This window comes from Amblyomma americanum, chromosome 5 (genome assembly GCF_052857255.1).
Source record: "Amblyomma americanum isolate KBUSLIRL-KWMA chromosome 5, ASM5285725v1, whole genome shotgun sequence".
In the NCBI taxonomy this organism is placed as follows: Eukaryota; Metazoa; Arthropoda; class Arachnida; order Ixodida; family Ixodidae; genus Amblyomma; species Amblyomma americanum.
Genome location: NC_135501.1, coordinates 95371548 through 95393961, shown reverse-complemented (window position 1 = coordinate 95393961; position 22414 = coordinate 95371548). Strand labels below are relative to the sequence as shown.

The following is a 22414-nucleotide window of genomic DNA, read 5'->3' as shown; positions in this document are numbered from 1 at the left end:
AAAAAGAGCGCTGGGCTCTGTATCTGTAGGGCGTCGGCTTTGACTGTGTTCATTGGCGTTGGCATTGACAACGCTCTAGACTCCGATAATTTTGAGGAAAGGAAGGGGGCATAACTGGCTCCCTTGGTCAGCGGACACTTCAATCGCGCCTTGAATATGTTGAAAGAGAGATGTGGGTTGCATGTATTAGCGCTGATAACGCTGTGGCGGACACGCGGCACTGCAGCAATATGCCGCAGCGCTTATTTGGTGATCAGCCCCTCGCGATCAACCATCAATATGACTGCCACCTGCCAGTGTGGCACGGTGGGCGCGCTGCGTACACCTAGTGTGCGGAACGCACTCCACGTTACAGACACTAAGCCGCGTCTACTTTCCGAAAACACCACAGTTTTCACTCTCTAACCAGGGTCAGAAGTAGTGAAACTGAAACCAACTCGGTTACGATGGCAACTAGTGAGTTACATCTTGCTTTATAACGCATATTACTGAGGCATACATCTTAACGCTCTAAAAAGTGGTTGCTATGTAGGTCGCCATCCTCGATCCGATCCGTGAAATCTGCATAACGCGGAGACTCGAAACGCGACCAATCATGCTAACGCTCTTAATACTGGAAGGAAGGAAGGAAGACATATGGTTCTTGGGGAGAGAAAATAGAGCAGTATATGTCTGGTATCTTGGAGGTCACTTCAACCGTGCCGTAAGGGAATAGATGAACGAGGGACTGAGAAAAGAAAGGAAGAAAAAGTACCATACTGGAGGTCTCCGGAATAATATCGACCACCTGGGGATATTTAACGTTCATTTACATCGCACAGCACGCTGGATGCCTTTTGTGCTTCGCCTCCATCAAAACGCAGCCTCCGCGGTGAGGACGGAAACGCGGGCGTCGCGGTCGGTTTCGAACCTTGGAACTCCGGATCAGTAGTCGAGCGCCCAAACATTCCGTGTCCTCAAAAATAATTTTCAGTGTTAACAGCACCCGCCGCGGGAGCTCAGTGGTTAGCGCGCTCGGCTACAGATCCGGGTATCCGGGCTCGAACCTGACTGCGGGGGTCGTAATTCGACGGAGGCGATGAGCAAAGGAGCACACGAGCGCCTTTGCGTTTCGCCTCCATCGAAATGCGGCCACCGAGTTCAGGTTTGAACGTGAAAGTGAAAAATTTTAAATTGGCTTTTAGGAAAAGGAAATGGCGCAGTATCTGCCTCACATATCGGCGGACACCTGAACCGCGCCGTAAAGGAAGGGATAAAGAAGGGAGTGAAAGAAGAAAGGAAGAAAGGGGTGCCGTAGTGGAGGCCTCCGGAATAGCACACTGGCGCCTTAGCTTTTCGCTTCCGTCAAAACACGGCCGCAGCGGTCGAACTGAAAGTGGCAGCCTTCTGCGTTTTGCCTCCATTGAAACGTGTAGTAATGAAGAGTGTGAAGCAAGCAAGTGAGAGTTTCTGAAATGGGGAGGGGGGGAGGGGGCGGGAGTACTCCGTGTGAACTTTGACGATTTGGAGTTATGTGAGGTGCACAGGCATCAGAGAGCAGGGTCGCATTTTAAGTTTGACCGCCATCAGAACGTGGCCTCCACGCTGTGATATCATCTATTCTACGGCTGAACAGTCAGAACTGCCAGCCTCTGAGCCACAGCGAAGATAAGCGGTGGCAGGGGCCCGCCTGTGCTTTAACGGTGAAATTTGCATTAACGGACAACGTTGATTTCTACCCCTCGGACACAGATTTTCTATCCAAAGGGGGTAAGGTTGGCTAAACGCCCCTTTCCAAGCACATTACCCCAAAGCATTATCCCAAGCACCAGGTGCGCGGGAAATCTTGCACCGATTCCAGTACCCCCAGAAACCAACCAATTTCCTGTAAGTTCATGATATTTTTATTCTGCTTAACGTGCTAAAGTCTAAAAAGCTGCTCAGTGGCAGTATATCTGCCGTGAAGGCGGGAACTCTGAGAGGTGTCGCACTTTGCTGATTCTCACAAACCGCGAACGTATGTGAAACGCGTGGAGATCCGCCTTTCCCATGTTCCGGCGCAAGTGCTCAGATGAATCCAGCTGCGGGTGGCACAAATTTTGCTGGAATCTGTCGCATGCCAAGGATGATTGCCCAACAGATTCGCACGAATTTCACGCCCCTATAAACAGATGACGCCATCCCATTTTGCATACAATTACTTATTTCTCTGCGGCGGCGCCCGCCGGGGTGGCTTAGCATTAAGAAAATCATTGAAGCTAAGCTTGCCGGCTTACCGCAATATTCAGCGAAAGCTGGTTGGAATAGCTGTTTCGGACAGGTAACGTAGGTCCGTCGCATACATGGAAAAAGGAAGGTAGCGAAGACACAGGAATATTTACACAAATTTTGCGCACGGGACGTGCCAACCTGACACACAAATAGCAAATTAGATTTAATTTATTATTTCTCGCACGTTTAGCTACTTGGCTTTGCCCCGTTTGTTTCAAGTATGTTTAGGTACTTGGATTAGCCTGTCTGTTTCCAACGGGTTTGGCCACTGGACTTCACCGCCATATGAGCCAGCACCACCGCTAGCAGTGCGGTCCTGCACGTTAAGCTCGGATATCAACACGTTTGCTGCTTTCGCGCCGGAATGAACAATACACACTTCCGCCGGCATTACTAATCTACAAGCATCCCACAGCGCGCTCTTTTAGAGAGGGTCCGTGTGGAGACTCTTCTTCGCACCTCGTTAACATGGAAGGCACAGCTGGCATGGCGACGCGGACAGGGAAGAAAGACTCACAACAGTGCCGGAGGGGTGGCCTAGGCACCAAGATGAGAGTGAAAGGAGAAAGAAAGAGATGCTGCGGTGGCGGAAAACATTTGTTGCCCAGCAATACAGAGGGGGGCAAAACCCCTAACATGGTATGGGCAACCCTTATGGGGCTGCATTTACAGGGCGAAGGACAACCTTTGGAGGGCTATCTGTTCCAGGGCATCGGAAATCATCTTACGCTGGTCAACAGCAGCAGAGCTGGCCAGGAAAGTCTCCCAGTATGACTCAGCCGTGGTTGGAGATGGAGGGCGGGGGAAGGCAGGAAATGTGAAGAGGACGTGAAGGAAGTCTCCCGGTTTCCAGCAGAGCTTACAGGAGAAGAGGAATTGATAGGAGTAGCGGGATTGAAGGAGAATAGGGTAGGGAGCAGTTCGGGTTTGGCTGCCACGCATAGAAAATAGCTGCAGAATGCCAGCTTTTTATTCGCGTTGAAGGCTTTTTTAACAAAGATTTCAAGGCGGCGATGCGCGCCTTGCAAATATATGCATGCGGAAGACTATTAGAAATATCAGTACCTGCATGCAAAAGTGGCCCTCTGCTCCGAACACCCAACACGAGCAATGCTTTCGAGCTCCCACTCGTCCGACACTTCCCAAACAATATAACCTAAAGTGGGAACTTGTTTCAAAGAAGCTGAAATTGCTCTGTTTACAGTATTAGTAAATTCTATCATCTTCTTGGTGGGATGCTTTAGGCATACTTGCTTGGAACTGCTGCACCCTATCAGGTACGAGTCATTGCCAACAAGTGGCCGGGACAACTGAGGTCCTCAATGGAGGAAGGGCATGTTGTGGTCTTTCAGAATTTTTGCAGCACAAGGCCTGACAAGACATTGTGGACGCTAGCAAGCAGTACATGACGCACGCGCTGCCATTTCAGCATGACTGGGCAACCCAAAATTTTCAACTATACCCGCTTTTACAGCTGGGCAAGAAGCAACGTGGCATGTTCTTTGCTCACCGAAACGGCGTAACAATGCGGAAATATTTACTACATGACACCGCGCAAACACCCGCACGTCTGCAACACGTCACTGGACGTTACGAACAGGCGGCAACAGTGGCGATGAGTCGAGCCGGTCAGCCAAACAGCTCGACGAGTGCCACCGGGTTAGAGGAACGAGAAACGTGACACTCCGCCCGCCGATCCTTTAAGACTGAAGCTGATCTGAAAACGTTGGTTGTGACGGCAGTCCGATGGTCAGGAAAACAACAAAGAGAACTTCCAGAAGAAACTTTCTTCGGACTGACTCGCGCCCACAGAGAAATGAACGACTCGGTGACGCCCAAAGCATTAAGAGTATTCGGCGGTCATCGAACAAAATTGCTCACCACTCTCGGCCCTGCTCAGTTTGAAGCTACCAACGAAGTTTTCGGATACGGCATGCAAAGTAACCACAACAGTCAGGAACAACGTAGCATCACCTCCGCCTGGGTGAGATGAATCTTAATAATCCGGTCACGTCTTGGATCACGAACAAAGCGCTAAATTCGCGTGCCGGTAGCTTTGAAGCAAGAATAATTAACCATTGGAAAGCTTTGAAATAATATGGTAAAAAAAGGCGGACTATGGGTAGGGGCCATAAATAGGAAGAGTGCACAGTGAATGCAGGATCAAACACGGGCTAATTACCCTATTTCAAAATCAATAGGAAGAAATGGCTTGGACAGGGCATTTATAGTGAAGGCAAGATAACCGATTGTCCTTAATGGTTACAGAGTGAACTCCAAGGGAAGAGAAGCGTAGCAGTGGGCGGCAGAAAGTAATGGTGACTTCCAATCGCAGAGTTGGAGCACTTCTGTGGCAACGTTTCCTGCTCTTTTCGGAGCAACTGTATTCGAAACGCAGATCTGAGGCACGGATCGAGTCTTCCAATCGTAGACAGGGAGTGGTTGCCGAGCCGAGATTGCTCCGTGGAGCAGTCGGGACTGCTCCGCCGAAATCGGCAGATACGACCGGAAGTTTGCGTGACGTTCTTATTCAGCGGCGATAGCGGCGCCCTACATGCTTTGGCCTGCATGCTCTGGCCAGAGCAAGTGTACTCCAATCGCAATTTCAGATCGCGCGCTCTGCGCCGGTTTCAGGCGCTCTGTCACAGAGCGTGCAGACCGCACCGGGCCTGCGATTGGAATTCGCCATTAGTTTAACGCATGAAACCGAGAAGTTTGCGGGGATTTGGTGGCCGGAGTTGGCAAAAAACGGGGTAATTGGAAGGATATGGGGCCAACCTTTGCCCTGCTGTGGGCTTAGCCAGTCAGATGATGAGTAGAGTCCAGCTGGAAGTAGAGAGAAGGATACAAACGCAGGAAAAATGTTACATAATCATCTAAGCCATAATTCATCACCTGCTTGCTGCCTTAACTGTCTGTTCAATCCCCCGCCGCAGGCTGTGTCAGCAAATATCACAAAATAAAAACCATCTCGTTTTTGTCGCTGTAACCTACTACCTTATTGTGTGCGTTAGTTTCTAGCTCCAGCGAAAAAAATGACGATAGCACTGACAAAGAAACGCACTGTTCAATATCTTCATTGGCGGAGGTGTAAGAACTGCACGGAATTTTGAGAATAAAGCAGAGGCAGAACTTGGAGTCAGAGAACTAGGCAAAAGTTTGTGTGCACTACGATAGCGGTCTGCTCTCGCTGTCTTTCCGCTGCTAATGCACCCAATGAATTCTGTGACCACGCGGTAGTTGACTATGGGATAGGTTCTAGAAATAGCAGGGGCCGGTTATTAGTCGAAGTCGCAGATAGAAATAATTTACGGATCATGAATACCTTCTTCCGCAAACGAGAAAACAGGAAGTGGGTCTGGAAGCGCCCCAATGGTGAGACTAAAAATGAAATCGTCTATGTACTATCCGCTCAACATGGCATCGTTCCGGATGCGGCCATCCTCGGAAAGCTGGTTTGTAGCGGCCACAGAATGGTAAGGTCGCGAATTAGCTTAGACTTAAAGAGGAAACGGAAGAAGCTATTGAAGAGGAAGCCCATTAACGAGTCAGCCGTAGGAGGGAAAGTACAGGAATTTAGGATAGCGCTGCAAAACAGATTGTCGGCTTTAACTGAGGAAGACGATCTGGATGTTCATACATTGAACGATAATCTGACAGCCATCATTACGGTGTGCACAGTAAAAGTAGGCGGTAGGACAGTTCGAAAGAATACCGGAAAGCTATATCAGAAGATGAAAGATCTGATGAAGAAACGCGAAAGCATGAGGGCGTCTAACCCTACCGACAGAATAGAACTGACAGAGCTATCGAAGTTAATAAATATGCGCAAGGTAGCCGACATAGAGAAGTTTAATATGAAGAGAATCGGGCATGCTCTAAAGGACAGAGGTAGCCTAAAAGCGGTGAAGAGGAAACTAGGCATTAGTAAAGACCAGGTGTATGCGTTAAGAGACAAGCAGGGCAATGCCACTAGCAATATGGTTATGATAGTTATCATAGCCGAAGAGTTCTACAAAAATCTGTACAGTAGCCAATGTAATCAGAGCATTAATGAGTAAGACAGTAGTGCACAGCAATGCCTGATTCCGCCAGTAAAGAAAGAGGAATTAAAGAAAGCCTTAGGAGCAATGGAAGGCGGAAACGCGGCTGGGGAGAATCAGGTAACAGTAGATCTGTTGAAGGATGGAGGGGACATCGTGCTAGAAAAACTAGCCACCCTGTATACGCAACGCCTTATGACCTCGACCGTACCAGAAGCTTGAGAGAATGGAAACATTATCTTAGTTCACAAGAAGGGAGACGCCAAGGACCTGAAATATTACAGACCGATCAGCTTATTATCCGTTGCTACAAAGTATTTACGAAGGTAATCGCTTACAGAGTCAGGCCAAGCTTAGACTTTAATCAGCCAAATAATCAGGCAGGATTTGGTAAAGGATGTTCCACAATAAATCATATTCACACTATCAATCAGGTGACAGAGAAATCCGCAGAATATAACAAAGCTCTATATATAGCCTTTCTTGATTACGAGAAAGCATTCGAATCAGTGGAAACTTCAGCAGTCATATAGGCATTGCGTAATCAGGGGGTAGAAGAGCCTTATGTCAAAATACTAGAATATATGTACAGCAATTGCACAGCTACTATAGTGCTCCATAAAGTCAGCAATAAAATTCCAATAAGCAAGGGCGTCAGGCAAGGAGACACGATCTCGCCACGGCTATTTACTGCCTATTTTCAGGAGGTATAATGAGGCATGAATTGGAAACATTTGGGAATAAGAGTAAATGGAGAATAACTAAATTATCTGTGATTCGCTGGTGACATTGCCTTAATAATAATAATAATAATAATTGTTTTTTTGGGTAAAGGAAATGGCGCAGTATCTGTCATATATATCGTTGGACACCTGAACCGCGCCGTAAGGGAAGGGATAAAGGAGGGAGTGAAAGAAGAAAGGAAGAAGAGGTGCCGTAGTGGAGGGCTCGCGAATAATTTCTACCACCTGGGGATCTTTAACGTGCACTGACATCGCACAGCACACGGGCGCCTTAGCGTTCTTCCTCCATAAAAACGCAGCCGTCGCGGTCGGGTTCGAACCCGGGAACTCCGGATCAGTAGTCGAGCGCTCTGACCACTGAGCCACCGCGGCGGGTTGACATTGCTTTGCTGAGTCACTCAGGAGGTGAACTGCAAATCATGATCAATGAGGTAGACAGGCAGAGCAGAAAGCTGGGTCTAAAAATTAACATGTAGAAAATAATGTTACACAGTTTAGCAAGGGAACAGCAGTTCACAATTGGCAGCGAGAGCCTGGAAGTTGTAAAGGAATACGTCTACTTAGGGCAGGTAGTGACTGCTGATCCGGATCATGAGAGGGAAATAACTAGAAGGATGAGAATGGGGAGGGGCGCATATGGCAGATTCTCTCAAATCAAGAGTGGCTGTTTACCAATTTTCCTCAAGAGAAAAGTGTACAACAGCTGTATATTACCGGTACTCACCTACGGGGAAGTAACACAGATGCTAACGAAAAGTGTTCAGCTTAAGTTAAGGACAACGCAGCGAGCCATGGAAAGAAAAATGGTAGGTGATACGTTAAGAGACCGGAAGCGGGCAGAGTGGGTGAGGAAACAAACGCGGATGAATGACATCCTAGTCGAACTCATGAGGAAGAAAAGGGCTTGGGCAGGGAATGTAATGCGAAGGCAAGATAACTGCTGGTCCTTAAGGGTAACGGAGTAGATTCGAATCGAAAGTAAGCGTAGCAGGGGGCGGCGAAGGTTAGGCGGGCGGATGAGATACAGAAGTTTGCAGGCAAAGGGTGGATGCATCTGGCAAAGGACAGGGTGAATTGGAGAGACGTGGGAGAGAGAGGCCTTTTCCCTGCAGTGGGTGTAGCAAGGCTGCTGCTGCTGATGATGATGATGATGATAATGATGATGAATTCTGTGATAGACAGGGATAAATTAAATAGGGTTTAATTTTACCAAGTGTTCACGAAGTTGCTGACTTAATGTCTGCGTAAGGAATGCGAACCGAACTAAATAATCAGTGAAGGGCAACGGCGTATTTTAGTATCAGAATAAACTGGCTTCGTACATTGCAAAAATAAGCCACGTTTTGAGTTTACAATTTAGAAACTTAAAACGCAAAATAGTCCACACAAAGACGAAGTTTGCTTAAGTAAGCATTTTTGAATGATTTTCATTTCCTTAAGAAATTAAATTGAAGAGTTTAGTAAGCCATAACATTTTAGACACTTAAAAACCAAGAAACGCAGACTCAGGTACGCTCTTTCAGATGCATGTTTAACAACTTGTGCGTTTCAAAGCTCCCATACCTTGAGCATCACTTCTGTGACATACATAATCAATTTCCGAACGAACCTATACGGATCGCCTTGGCACATTTCACATTAAACAATAGTAGGTCCTCATCTTGAGATAAACACGACGAGCCCTCTATGCAATTCTTCTTTCTGTTTTGATAACCGCGTTTATTGCTTCGAGATCTTTAGTTTACCAGAGCGAAAGAAAACCGCACTTGTACAAATTCTATGCGAATGATAATGGCGACCGCTCTATTTATAAGGGTTGAAGTTCGGTTATCTAGAGCCTCTTCTTCAGGAAGGCGCTTACACAATTAAAATTTAGGAGACGCATAAGGAGCGAGTGTGCTGTTGCAGACTACTGGGTGTAGGATGAGGTAAAAGGCCAAAGTGCTTTCTGCAGTTCACTTTTTAAGGGGTTCCAATTTCTAACCTCCACTCGAACCCAGCGGTTTCTCTGAGTCTGACCGCTCTCACATAGATAGAAAAAATAATGCCAAGTAATGACTGCACGAGAAAGGCACGGACTCGTTCAATCTTGAGCCTACCACCACAGACAGTGAAAGCAGCGGAAAAAGTTAGCGCAGAACCACATAAAACTGGATGCCTCTTGACCGAAGGAAGGCGGGCATTCCGATGTGCCTGATGAGATGCCACCTAAGCCGCTTTCTGACTCTAATCACTGAACCTTAAGAGTGCCCCAAAGAGAGCAAATAACTTTCCTGCAAGGTTGAAGAATAGGGTGGAGTGCGCAAGCGGAATAGGTGGCGTTACGCTGGCTAAAGATAGGGTTAGAGTGTTGCAAGTGAAATCTGAGGTGCGTCACACTCAGCTGCTTAATTTACTTCACAGTGCCACCGCTGGTGCTTCACAGGTTGCCTGCCCAAGGTATCGGGTAATTGCAGCCGGTTCTTCTCCTGCCCAGCTTTGCTACTTTGTGTTAATCACCGTAGACAGTGCTCCCAACGGAAGTGTTGCTTGAACCTAGTGAAACATTTCTGAGCATTAACCATCAAGAAACACTTATGCTGCTGTGATAAAGCGGTTTTTTGATCACCTGGTGACAGCCTTACAAACCGCTGAAGACAACTATTACCGAGCCACTTATAGTACTACTGCGGGGAATGTGTCGTTAATGTTCCCCGTGGTCAATATCTTTTAAAAGCTGCTGAGTAGCGCTTTACCTCCCTGCATTGATATCTTAGGCAAACTAATGCATGAAGTCCAACAGCCCGCATCTATTTTGCATGGCACTGGGAAAGCACATCTTAGTGCAGCCAGGCGCGATATGGCTGTGCGAAAGACGGATCTGTACGCTTTGGTGATCTCTAATTTCCATCAGCCAATATCTCACTACAGGGCCCTACAGTCTTACACCTGGGTATCTAAGGCTGAAGCCAGTGATGTAGGGCAGCACGAGAATGTCCACTGCGGCCACAAAAAAGCTGCTCGTTATAATTAGGTGCAGCACTCTGCGCATAATGAGCAATGTTTCTTTAATCCTTTTTTATGTACATACTGGGCAGTATAGTTAGGTCTATACAGGAAGGATACTTCACATGGCGAACAAAGAGTACGGAAAAATTTCACGGCAATTCGCATCATGAAAGGCGTGACACATATTTTGTAAGCCAGTGTTAGCTTTAGGGGCATTTCGGCTCAAATTTTGTTCTAATCGGTGATGATAAGGCGAAAAAAGAGATCACGCTCGGTCCGAGTGGACCAGAACCAAAGGTTGACCGAGTTCGATGACCTAAAGTGTGTTTAGTGCGCTAGCTGCATAACTCCCATCGTAGTTTCGCCGATGGTTGTTTGTCCGAGGCCTCTCTACGTGACCTTCAGGTTGCTCGGGAAGAGCAACGTGGGTTTTGCAAGTCCCACGGCCGGCAATCCTTGCCATCAAACGGCAGTGGGATCCAAACCCACGACCTGCGAACATCGCATCTGGTGGCCAGCAACTGAACTGAGGCGAGAGGTGTCCAATTTTCAGCTTGACGGGGTATATATGTGTAATGCAACCGAACGTTAAGAGTGTTAACCTGCACCACCCCCGTCCACAGCGGGGGACGTAGTACGTCCTGTATCACCGCGAGTGCCGCCTAAGATCGTGATCCTACAGCGAGAGCGCCAGCTGCGGGCGCGCAATCCGGTGCTATTTTCGCATCACGACTGCCAAAATCGAGGCCCTCTGGCTATTGAGCAGGAAGTGAAGGGAAAAGAGAGGCTCGTTATTACATATGTGTGACGGAAGCCAAGAATCACCGAAACCAAGGTGGATAAGATATCTTTTAATAAAATTTCTTGTGTTCATTATTAGTAGAATAATATGGTATATATTTTCAACATAACTTAACCAATCACAGTGAATCACTGTGATCCATCACGCGGAAAGCGCCTGGGAACCATTTTTGTAAAGTTTTTTTTCTTGGGAGGGGTTTCAACTCGGGCACATTGTAGCAGCCTTTATGCAACGGCTATAAGTACTCGCCTGGAATAATCATGTAACACTTTGAAGAAGACTGGTCCGCAGTCGAAACGTCAGAAAACTCTTGCTACGTTTTTAAGCGTATGTCAGCCTACTTTATGTGTGTGTGTGTGTGTGTGTGTGTGTGCGCGCGCGTATGCGTGTGTGTGTGTGTGTGTGTGTGTGTGCGCGCGCGCGTGCGCGTGCGTGTGTGTGTGTGTGTGTGTGTGTGTGGGGGAAGCCAACAGCTACCGAAATCAAGGTGCACAGAGGAATGTTTCTCTTTTGTTTTTGTTAATTTGTAATGTAGATAAATGACAGAATAACACTGATTAATCTGTAGCTTAAAGAAAATTACTTGTAAAGTAGCGGAAAAAACAACCATGCCCCGGTGCGATCCGAACCTACGACCTCCGAATATCGCGTCCGGTGCTCTACCAACTGAGCTACGGCGACGGCTGTCCAGTCTGCTGCTTTCGTGCGTCTTTATGCTTTGATTGTACGAGAACCTCGAGAGTGGTCACTAGTGCGATACTCGGAGGTCGTGGGTTCGGATCCCACTTTCGGCATGGTTGTTTTTTCTGCTGCTTTATAAGCAAATTTTGTTAGGCGACCGATTAATCGAAGTATTGTTCTGCAATGAATTGGCACTATAAATTAAAAAAAAACATTCCCCTGTGCACCTTGGTCTTGGTGACTATTGGCTTCCTTCTTGTTTGTCAAATGAGCCCCTCATTTTCTTTATATATGTATATATGTAGAGCGGCGTATGCGCTTCGTTTAAGAAAACATGTTTAGTTGAATTGGAGGACCGATCTTTTTCAAGGGCTATGACTTTTGAAAATCACTGTTGACAAAGGTCGGTCCTCCGATGAAAATTTTTAAAGTAAAAATGTTCCCTTTAAAGGAAGCGTGTAATCGCTCTAACTCTCAGCTTCGTTCATGGGAAACATTTTTTTACTTGACGTTTTGATAGGATTGCCGATATTTCTCAAGATATATATATATATATATATATATATATATATATATATATATATATATATATATATATATATCCACCTGGCGGATTGCTCACAACCCGTGGGCAGGTGGTAAACCTACCACAAGGCACGCTCCCAACAAAGACATAACGGCTAAATGCAGGACATTTCCACAAATCTTTAGAGCAGTAAAATATTGTGCAGTGCTAAGGCTGACAATACAAAGAAAAAGAAACCCAGCTAAGCAACACCAGGAGTGAAAAGAGAAGGCGCTTATTTCCACTAGAGGAAGGCGTAGTTATGGGCACTTGTAATCATTAGCAGGCGCGTCTTCCTGGAGATGACGGCTGCAACCTTGGAGGGTGGCTGGAATGACGGCGGTGGCAGCACGAGGCAGTGGAAGGTGAGCAGAAGAAGAGCAAAGTGTTTTACGTGTTCAGGGTTATTAGGAGTGATGGCCTGCGTTCCTCTCCAAGTGCAGCGAGCTGCCATCCATACGCGAGCCACAGGGGTCAGGGGCGGGCGGGCACCCAGCACGAAATAATAGCACTGTCCTCTAATTGAGGTCTTTCAGGTGACGACCGCCCGGTTTCTTTAAAGATAGACTCACCAGCCGCTTTACGTTTCCTTCTTTTTCACGAGTTTTCCAAACGCCATGCTTGACTACTGCCGTGCAGGAGCGGCGACCAAGGCCTGTCTGCAGATGAAGAGGATCACCGCCGCCGTGCACAAGCTCACCGCTCGAGGCCAGGGCATCTCCCAGCAAGCCGCGCTGCGTCTATACAATGCCGCAGCTTTGGGGGCGGTGCTCTATGCGCTGCCGCTCGTCACGGTGCGCAAGCCGTGCTGGAAGAAGCTCGAGCTTCAGCACCGCAAGTCCCTGCGCGTGTGCCTAGGCCTGCCCAAAAACTCGCAGTGCGCCGCAACGTTGGCCGAGGCAGGAGCGTGGCCCCTTGAGCTCCAAGCAGCGCGCAGGGCACTGAATCACATCGACCGGCTTCACCGCGCACCGGACGGCGGCTCGCTGCTGCAGCGTATGCGCTCGCACCCGCGCTCACGAATGGGCGCGGCGCTGCTCGAGTATGAGCAATTGACCCAAGGCCCACCCCCCTACGGCTCCTGCGCGCCCTGGCCTGCTGCCTCGGAGGTACAGCGAGAGATCGTCGGCATCGCGGGAAAGCGGAGCACACCACTCTGCGCTGTGCAGCAGCTGGCCAGAGCCGTCATACACGAGGAGCTCCAGGACCATCTCCTCGTGTACACCGACGGCTCAGTGGCCCGCGACAGCTGCTCCCTTGCTGCGGCGGCCACCATCCCCGCCCTGCGACTGCACAGCCAGCAACACGCAACCTTCCTGGGCTCCTCCACCACGGCGGAGTTGATGGGGATCCGGCTCGGGCTGGACCTGCTGCTCACCCTCGGCCCTCCGCCGCCCAGGAGTGCTCTTCTGTGCGACTCCCGCGCCGCCCTCAGCCGCCTGCAATCTAACGGCCGCGGTACCCCACTAGTGCGGGAAATTCGCTCGCGTATCGAGCGCCTCGCGCAGAGAGGTTGTGCCGTGCGTGCACAGTGGGTGCCCGGTCACTGCGGCATCGCCGGCAACGAAGAAGCTGACGACCTCGCGACCGCTGCACACCAACTACCTGCCAGCGATCTGCCCCTTGCGCTGGAGGACGTGCGTGCGGCCATTCACGACCATCTCCGAAAGCAGCACCCCGACCCACGCATCGCGGGAGGTGAGCGCATCGACAGTGTCACCGGCTGTCGCGCACTTACACGGTCGCAACGTGCAATGATCCTCCGCGCGCGCATTGGCTGCGTGTGGCCCGGGGAACGACGGGAGCGGCACGGAATCGCGACGAGTGATGTGTGTGACGGATGCGGTGCAGTGGAAACACTAGAACATCTGCTCCTTCGCTGCTCCGCGTTCGCCGATGCTCGTCGCGATATGCTCGCGGCCTATAGGGCGCAGGGCATACTACCAGACTCCATCAAGACGCTATTGTGGCCGCAGGGCAGTGCGCGCACTCGTGAGCGAACTTTGGTGAGCCTCTGTGCATTCCTCGAACACACGGGCTTGACGTCCCGTCTGTTCTCCGTCAGGTAGTTACACGCAGTGACCGAACGCTCCGCGAGTTCTACCTTGAACGATTAATAACTGGACGCCCCACTCCAGTTGTAACCTACACAGTGCTGTGCGCGTGTGTGACTTAATTCCTCTAAACTGAACTAATCACGCGCACAACCTGGACACATTACTTATTGTGTACATAGTTTGTACATATTACTTCTCCCCCTGTCCTCTATTCCTGTCCCCTCACCTCTTTCATTTCATTTCTTCATTCTGCCTGCTGTCCTTTATTTCCGCTGCCCCAGCTCAGGTGCTTCAGTATCGATGGCAGATGCCGGGGCTAGCAAAAATCTTTTCCTTCCTTTTTACTATTATTTTTTTAATAAAACCACTACCACCACCACCAAACGCCATGCTTGACTACTGCCGTGCAGGAGCTGTGGTGCACCGTGGCTTCCGCAGTATGCAAGGCTCGCTCGTTGTGCTAAGAAAAGTACTGTGCCTTTCTCCGAAATCGAGGTTGGCCATTAAGTCTAGGAGCTCCTACAATCCAGTCCAGAGCTCCCGCTTACGCAAATGGTTCTGCACCCTTTTGCTCACTTACCGCTAATGCGAGTGCTAGAAGGGTGTCATGGTTTCTTGGGAATAGCCTGCCACTTGGGGGCGGCCGTTCGATGTGCTCTTTGACAGAAGCTAGTTCTAAATGCCCAAAGCTTATTTTTCTTGTGCAAGGAATGTGGAACTGCGAAATATATTTTCAAATTACAAAATTCGCTGGTAGGTCATTAGTTGCACATTTTGAATTACCGTCAGAAGTCGTGCGCAACTGAACTATTGTGAAATGTGGTACTTGTTGCTGAAGCTTAACTGACTCAATGCATACCACCTCTGACACTGCGCTGGCTTTGCTGTGTGCACTGATAACTGACCGCCTAGCAAAAGGAATTTTTGTTGCTGTTTTACCCACGGGAATCTGTAACGATGGCGAGCGTATTGCTATGCAATGTATGCATTACTGAGAATCACCATCATTTCAAGATATGTTCAATAAAACGAGGACGTTTTTGTTTGTTTTTAACAGCAGAAAAATAAGCTTAATATTATTTAAACTTTCGCTGTAGCTATGATCTCTTGCGCTTGCCTCCGTGCACTCATATTCATGACACATGTATCAAATAATGTATGGAGCACACAGCCTTGCGAAGCCATTACTCTATCTAAACTATGAGTAATCCTGAAAATACTGAGGTATCATTCACCGACTGGATTACTGTACAGAGGTTTTGTGTTGCTTTCGAGGTTACACCGTGCGTTCCCTTTTTTTTTATTCATATCAAGGTAAACCAGGCGTGGCCTGCGTGACTGCAGACCAATTATTTCTAATTTTTCGTGTGCTGCTTTCGTGTTATGTATTCTGAAGTCCCTTTTTGTTTGTTACAATTTGCATATATTTCGTTTCTGTACATTACGTAAACTGTTTAGGAGCAATTGTTTTAATTCTACATGCTCACACTTTTCTGTTCTCCTTTTTAAGTTTACGCACCTCATTTGTTTTGAGCTGCCAGCCGTCGTAGGCTCGGAGCATAACAAAAAGCTGCGGTTTGTGTCCTTTCTAGAATGACCCTTTATGTGCTAAAGTGTGAAAAATGAACTCATTTGAATTGACTACAAACCGTGGAGATATTGCAGCTCTAAAATACAAAAATCTAGTCGACCGTACGCTTTACAACCAAGCAGCCACTGCTGTGGCTCAGTGGTTATCGCCCCCAGCTGCTGAGCCGAAAGACGTGAACTTGATTCCGGCCGTGGCGTTCAAATTTTGATGCAGGCAAATTTCGAGGGGCCGGTAAACGATGCGATGTTTCTTCACGTTAAAGAACCCCACGTGGTCGAAATTTCCGGAGCCCTTAATTACGGCGTCCCTCATTGCATGAGTCGCTTTGGGACGTTGATCCTCTATAAATCAAACCAAACAGTGCCATTCAATGTCATACCATAACACAGCGTACCATATCACACCCCACCATGCCATACGAAACCGCGCCGTACCGTACAACAGATACCGTGATATAACATGATGCGCGATATCATACTATATCATACAATGCCAAGGGAAGTCTTTTCAACTCTGAACAACTTGTTGAAAAGTACATTATACCTCTGTGAGAATTTGTAAGTGTTTTACAGTGTTTCTGCGCATCCCCATTTATTACTTGTGTCGTCGGTTGTGTTTCATTTGCTTAGGCGTATTATCACAAAGAGCATTACGTCTGTGATGTCGTTGCAGAACGCAATTCCTGAATTTCGAGAGAGTCACCATTTATAACAATAATAATAATATTCATAACGATAATAACTAGTTTTGGGGGAAAGGAAATTGCGCCGTATCTGTCTCATATATCGTTGGATACCTGAACCGCTCCGCAGGGAAAGGGATAAAGGAGAGAGTAAAAGAAGAAAGGAATAAATAGGTGCCGCAGTGGAGGGCTCCGGAATAATGTCGACCACTTGGGGATCTTTAACGTGCACTGACATCGCACAGCACACAGGCGCATTAGCGCTTTGCCTCCATAAACACGCAGCCGCCTCGGACGGGTTCAAATCCGGGAACTCCGGATGAGTAATCGAGAGCCCTAACCACTGAGCCGCCGCGGTAGTAAGCCTCACTGAATTTGTTAAATGGCAGCTGCAAGGCAATTTATTCTTTGATTGAAAAGCTGACTGAAAGAATTAAAAATCTTGGAGTCTTCGGTCGTCCGCCAATTCAACAGCCCATTGGCCTGCGCCGTAGCGTGCGCCCTGTGAATCAGTCCTCGTTGCTGGTCGGGGTCCTCGCAGTGCACAATGTCCTCCCACAGTTTAAAACTGGGATTATGAAGAGCACACATTCATGAATGAATATTTTCTCATCGATGAGGGTATATTACTGTTTTGTACGCGCAGCCTTAACGCTAAATACTAGCGGCTCATATAAAGTTTGGGAAATAAAAAAGAACGTAAACCTAAATACCGTATCTATGCTTTATATGTTCTTTCAATGGATTTTGTGAGTAGTTTTCACAAGGTTCTAATATGATCTGCATAACGCCATACAGAGTTCGTATTAATTTTGAATGGTTCATTAGCGTCGTTTCGGTAGTGAGTATAGACTTCATATTCTGTACGCAGTTCTTCGTGTTGAATTTACTGAAAACATGAAGTTATGGTAATCATGAAAAATATAACTTCAGATGCATTTATCATTATGTCAATCCTGTTTACGATACTTTTGCAGGGTGGGGAAAAACTCGTATGTACTGTAGCATAAAGGCGATGTGTACTAAATGAACATACACGTATAAGGAATGAAAGTATCGAAATGTAAACAATATAAAATACAATATATTTTTTACCACCTCAATTCTTTTCAACCAACAGTTGAGTTCACAATGGAAGAAGAAGCCGCCGGAAGTATTGCTTTTCTCGATGTTCTCGTTCTCCGCACTCCCGATGGGCTCACCACTACCGTATACCGAAAGCCAACACATATCGGCAAGTGCCTCGATTTTAAATCTGCCTATCCTATAGGCCACAAACGCTCCGTCGTGTCCGCTCTGTTCAAGCGAGCTGGTCATCTATGTTCTAGTCCTGGCCTTCTCCCTTCCGAGCAGCAGAAAGTTCGCGTCGACCTTGAAAATAATGGCTACCCCCGTCAGATACAATCAAGAACACCGCTGTAAGGAACCTGCACAGCCCCAGTTTGTTGGGCAACAGAAACGCGCGACTGTCCCGTATTACCGGGGTACAAGTGAGGCTCTGCGCGAATATTTGTCAAATACGGCGTTCGAATTGCGCACGTACCGTCCAGCAAGCTGAAACAGCAGCTGTGTCACGTGAACAACCGCCTAGAGCGCACGTGTTACTCCGGCGTTGTATACAAGATCCCCTGCAAGGATTGCGATACATCATAGATTGGCGAGTCAGGCGATTTTAAAAGAAGAATAAGGGAACACAACAGTGGCGTCAAGAAAGGTCGCACTTCCTCCAACGCACTTGCAGAACATGTCAGAATGATGCAACACTCTATTGACTGGGAGAACGCCACAATCTTGGACACGAAGAAACCTTTATCTTCACGATTACTTCTCGAATCATATTACATACAGACGACAAAGAATGCAATCAACAGGAGGAGAGAGAATCTCCCCGATATCCACGCCCACTCACTGTGGAGTTAAGTCCGCTTTTAAGTAGCGGCCCATTCCGCTCATCCTCATTGTGAACAAGGGACCCGTGCGGGTCTCTAAACGTCATGTGTTAAATATTTTTCTTTGGGGAGTGTATGTTTCTTGAGCTTCCAATTTACTCTACACTGTGATCATCCGGCAGACTCAGGGCTGATAATGAAAATGTTGACTACGGTAACATGGTTCCCGTTGGACTGGCAGCCATCCGCACGGCCCCGCCAGTGGACCCTTGCTATCGCACTATACAGGGTGTTTTATCAAATACATTACACAATTAAAAGAAAAAGGTTTGTGAGTTAGAAGAGCGCTTTTTTCGGCGTTGTAGTACATCACGACGGCGGAGAACATATGCTGCACCCGTGTTTTGTGTTCATCTCGTGTAATAATAATAATAATAATTGGTTTTTAGGGAAAGGAAATGGCGCAGTATCTGTCTCATATATCGTTGGACACCTGAACCACGCCGTAAGGGAAAGAAGAAGGGAGGGAGTGAAAGAAGAAAGGAAGAAGGAGGTGCCGTAGTGGAGGGCTCCGGAATAATTTCGACCACCTGGGGATCTTTAACGTGCACTGACATCGCACAGCACACGGGCGCCTTAGCGTTTCTCCTCCATAAAAACGCAGCCGCCGCGGTCGGGTTCGAACCCGGGAACTCCGGATCAGTAGTCGAGCGCCCTAACCACTGAGCCACCGCGGCGGGTGTCTCGTGTACCTGCAGAATGCAGAAACTACGTCTTCCCCGGGATCTTCACCCTAACAAGTAGCGCTTTAAAAAGCGAATTCATATAACGGGCGGCACAGGGAGAAACGTTAGACCACAATACGGCTTGGGCCACCACCGTCGCCCCCGAATAGTGAATTTAGCCCTCCCACACCCTCACCCCTCATGTCTTTCCTCCCTAGCCCTCACCTCATCATGCCTTCCCTCCCTCGCGTTCACCTCATGATGTCGTTCCACCCTCACCCTCGTCCTCACGTATTTTCTTCTCCCTATCCTCCCTCACCCTCGCTTCATTTAGTGAAATCCTCATGAGGTGAGGGTGAGGGATCATGAGGGTTCGGCCTCGTGAGGATGCCCATCTCTGGTCCCGAATAATTTAGACCCCTGGGGATCTTTCACGTGCACTGACATCGCACACCACACGATCTCGGCTTTGCAACACGGCGGATAAGGCAACGAACAGCACGTTTCAACTAAGAAGGAAGCAGTAACGTGAGCTAATGTTAGCGGCGATAAGAATTTGGCGTTTAAGCTTCGTCTTTAAGATTGAGACGCGACAGCGTGCTGCGGCGTTGCGAAGGGGTGCACACAACGCCATCGCCAGAACGGCGTGACGCCGTACCGCGCCTTAACGGAAGAAATTTTTTTTTCCTTTACGGTGCTGTTCAGGTGTCCACCGAGATGCGTCATTTTTCGCTCGCGAACAACGCCGCCAACGACAAGTGCTTTTCTGCGACACGAGCTCCTTAACGCTGTCGCGTTAAAATGGGGGAGGTCAAGTACACGTTATGGACTAATATCGCCCAGCTAAAGCGGTACGGAAGTACGCTACCCCACAAACGTCTCTTTTTTTAAATTGCTTTATGGGGAAAGGAAATGGCGCAGTTTCTGTCTCATATATCGTTGGACACCTGAACCGCGCTGTAAGGGAAGGGATAAAGAATGGAGTGAAAGAAGAAAGGAAGAAAGAGGTGCCGTAGTGGAGGGCTCCGGAATAATTTCGACCACCTAGAGATCTTTAACGTACACTGACATCGCACAGCACACAGGCGCCTTAGCGTTTTTCCTCCATTAAAACGCAGCCGCCGCGGTCGGATTCGAACCCGGGAACTCCGGATCAGTAGCCGGAGTTCCCAGGGTTGAACCCAACCGCGGCGGCTGCGTTTTTATGGAAGGAAAACGCTAAGGCGCCCGTGAGTGGTGTGATGCCAGTGTACCTTAAAGATCCCCAGGTGGTCGAAATTATTCCCGAGCCCTCCAATACGGCACCTCTATCTTCCTTTCGTCTTTCACTCCCTCCTTTAGCCCTTAATTTACTTCGCGGTTCAGGTGCCCAACGATGTGTGAGACATACTGCGCCATTTCGTTTCCCCAAAAACCAATTAATATATTGTTATTATAAACTCGTGACCTCCATGACCCTTATACAGAGTTTACGTGCTAAGACAGTTAGGTACAACGATCACCGAAAACACTCTGGGGCATGAGGGACCATCGACCACATATTTTGTGCGTGCCCACAATCCCCAGGGGTAGAACAAAATCTACGTTGAGAAGCCTGGAAGACCGTGCTACGAAGAGCAGACCCTACCAATGAGCGACGCATGGTTCATCTGGCAGAAGTACACCCAACAACCATGGGCTGCCTTCCAGCCTTTTAATTCACGGGCTCACGACTCCCGCCTTCCCATGCACGTTTAGAGGGGCTGGGGAGGGAGCTGAAACATTAATATTTGAAATAAAAGTTATTTTAATCCGTCAATCAATCAATCAATCAATCACGCTAAATTCGTTGCAGCAGTGCTCCAAGATATATTCTGCACCTTTGTGTGCAAGTGAAAAATGATGTCTATGCTTCCGTGCTGACCGTTAATTGGTAAAGATTGCAACAGTTACAGCCAATTTAGCGTTGTTGCCACTCCATGCAACGCTCAAGATGGTCTGCCATCGCCAGTAAATCAAACGAAATTTTTCCGACCTGGACCAGCGCTCGAGCACTTGTTATGTAATGTACAGCTGCATCCCCTGTCCTGCGTTATTCTATAAGATTATATTGTTTCAAGTAAGTTTTTTTCGCGAAATTGCTTTATTTTCTGAGGATAACCCACCATCTTCTCTGTATTTGTCGAAAAAAAAATCGCCCAGCCCTGATTAGGCTGTAATGAGGAGAGAGAGAGAGAGAGAGAAAACTTTATTGGGAATATACATGGAGGAAGTATGAGAGGGCCCTGAAGGGACCCTCCCTTACAAACACTAGGTGGGCTCCTCGTTACAGGAGCCCATTGGCCTTCAGGGCTGCTCGGGCTCAGACGACTAGGGCCTTTTGGCTCGTTAGGTCGGAACAGTTGAGCAGGGCTGCCTCCCAGTCCTCCGGGGTGGGGTTGGGTTTGGAGTCTAGGTTCGGGGTTTACTGGCATGCCCACACCATGTGGTAGATATCCAAGGACTTCTCCTCACAGTGTGGGCATTTTCCCGTGCAAGCGGGATCAAAGAATTTGAGAACTTCTGGGCACAGCAGAGTTTTGGTGAAGAGACGGAGGGGAATGGGTTCCTCCGTCTTAGTGAGGTCCTTGCATGGCTTGGGAAAGATTGAATGTTCAGATTGGTAAAGTTGTGTTATTTCCTTAAAGGTAAAGACGGGCTTGGGATCGGGATCCGCTGAGGTAGGGTTAGAAGGCGTTGTTGCCCGGAGAGTGAGCGCGCGTGCGGACGCATCTGCCATTTCATTGCCTTCGAGTCCTAGATGAACGGGAGCCCATACTATCGTTCGGGGAGCGGTGGCCCCGGGATAGTCACTGTTTTGAAGAATGCGGTAAGCTAGGAAATGAATGTATCCCTGTTCAATGTTTCTACAGGCCCCTCTCGGGTCAGTAATGATGACCCGCGAGTCCCGGTCTGCGGCGGCTAGCGCGATAGCGACCTCCTCCGCATGAGTTATGTTTTGAGCTCGGAACGTAAGTCCGTTCACCGTAGCTGTTTTGTGTACGACTGCGGCCGTGTACCACCCCCCACGGTGGGGGCCGGAGGCGTCCACGTAAAAGACTCCGTGTTTGTCACCGTAGTGGTAGGCTAGAGATTCCGCCCGCGCGAGGCGTCTGCCACAATGGTCTTCCTTTGACATTTTGGCCGGGAGAGGTCGCACGTTCAGGGCGAGTCTCCAAATCTCGGGGACACGTGCGCGCTCATCCATGAGTGGTGTGTGATGGCGAATGTGCAGTCGGGCTAGTAGGCGGCGACCCGATGGCATTTTCGAGAGTCTAGTGTATTGGGTCGTCAAGTGGGCTTCCCGAAGCTCGGCGAATGTGTTAACCATACCCAGGCCCATGAGGCGTTGGTTAGACGGGTTTGCCGGGAGGTTCAGG

General features: G+C 48.5%; 1 pseudogene; it reads right to left on the bottom strand.

The window, feature by feature from the left end:
• Positions 1 to 21321: 21321 nt before the first annotated feature.
• On the bottom strand, positions 21322 to 22173 carry LOC144134053 (uncharacterized; annotated as a pseudogene).
• Between the last annotated feature and the right edge of the window lie 241 nt (positions 22174 to 22414).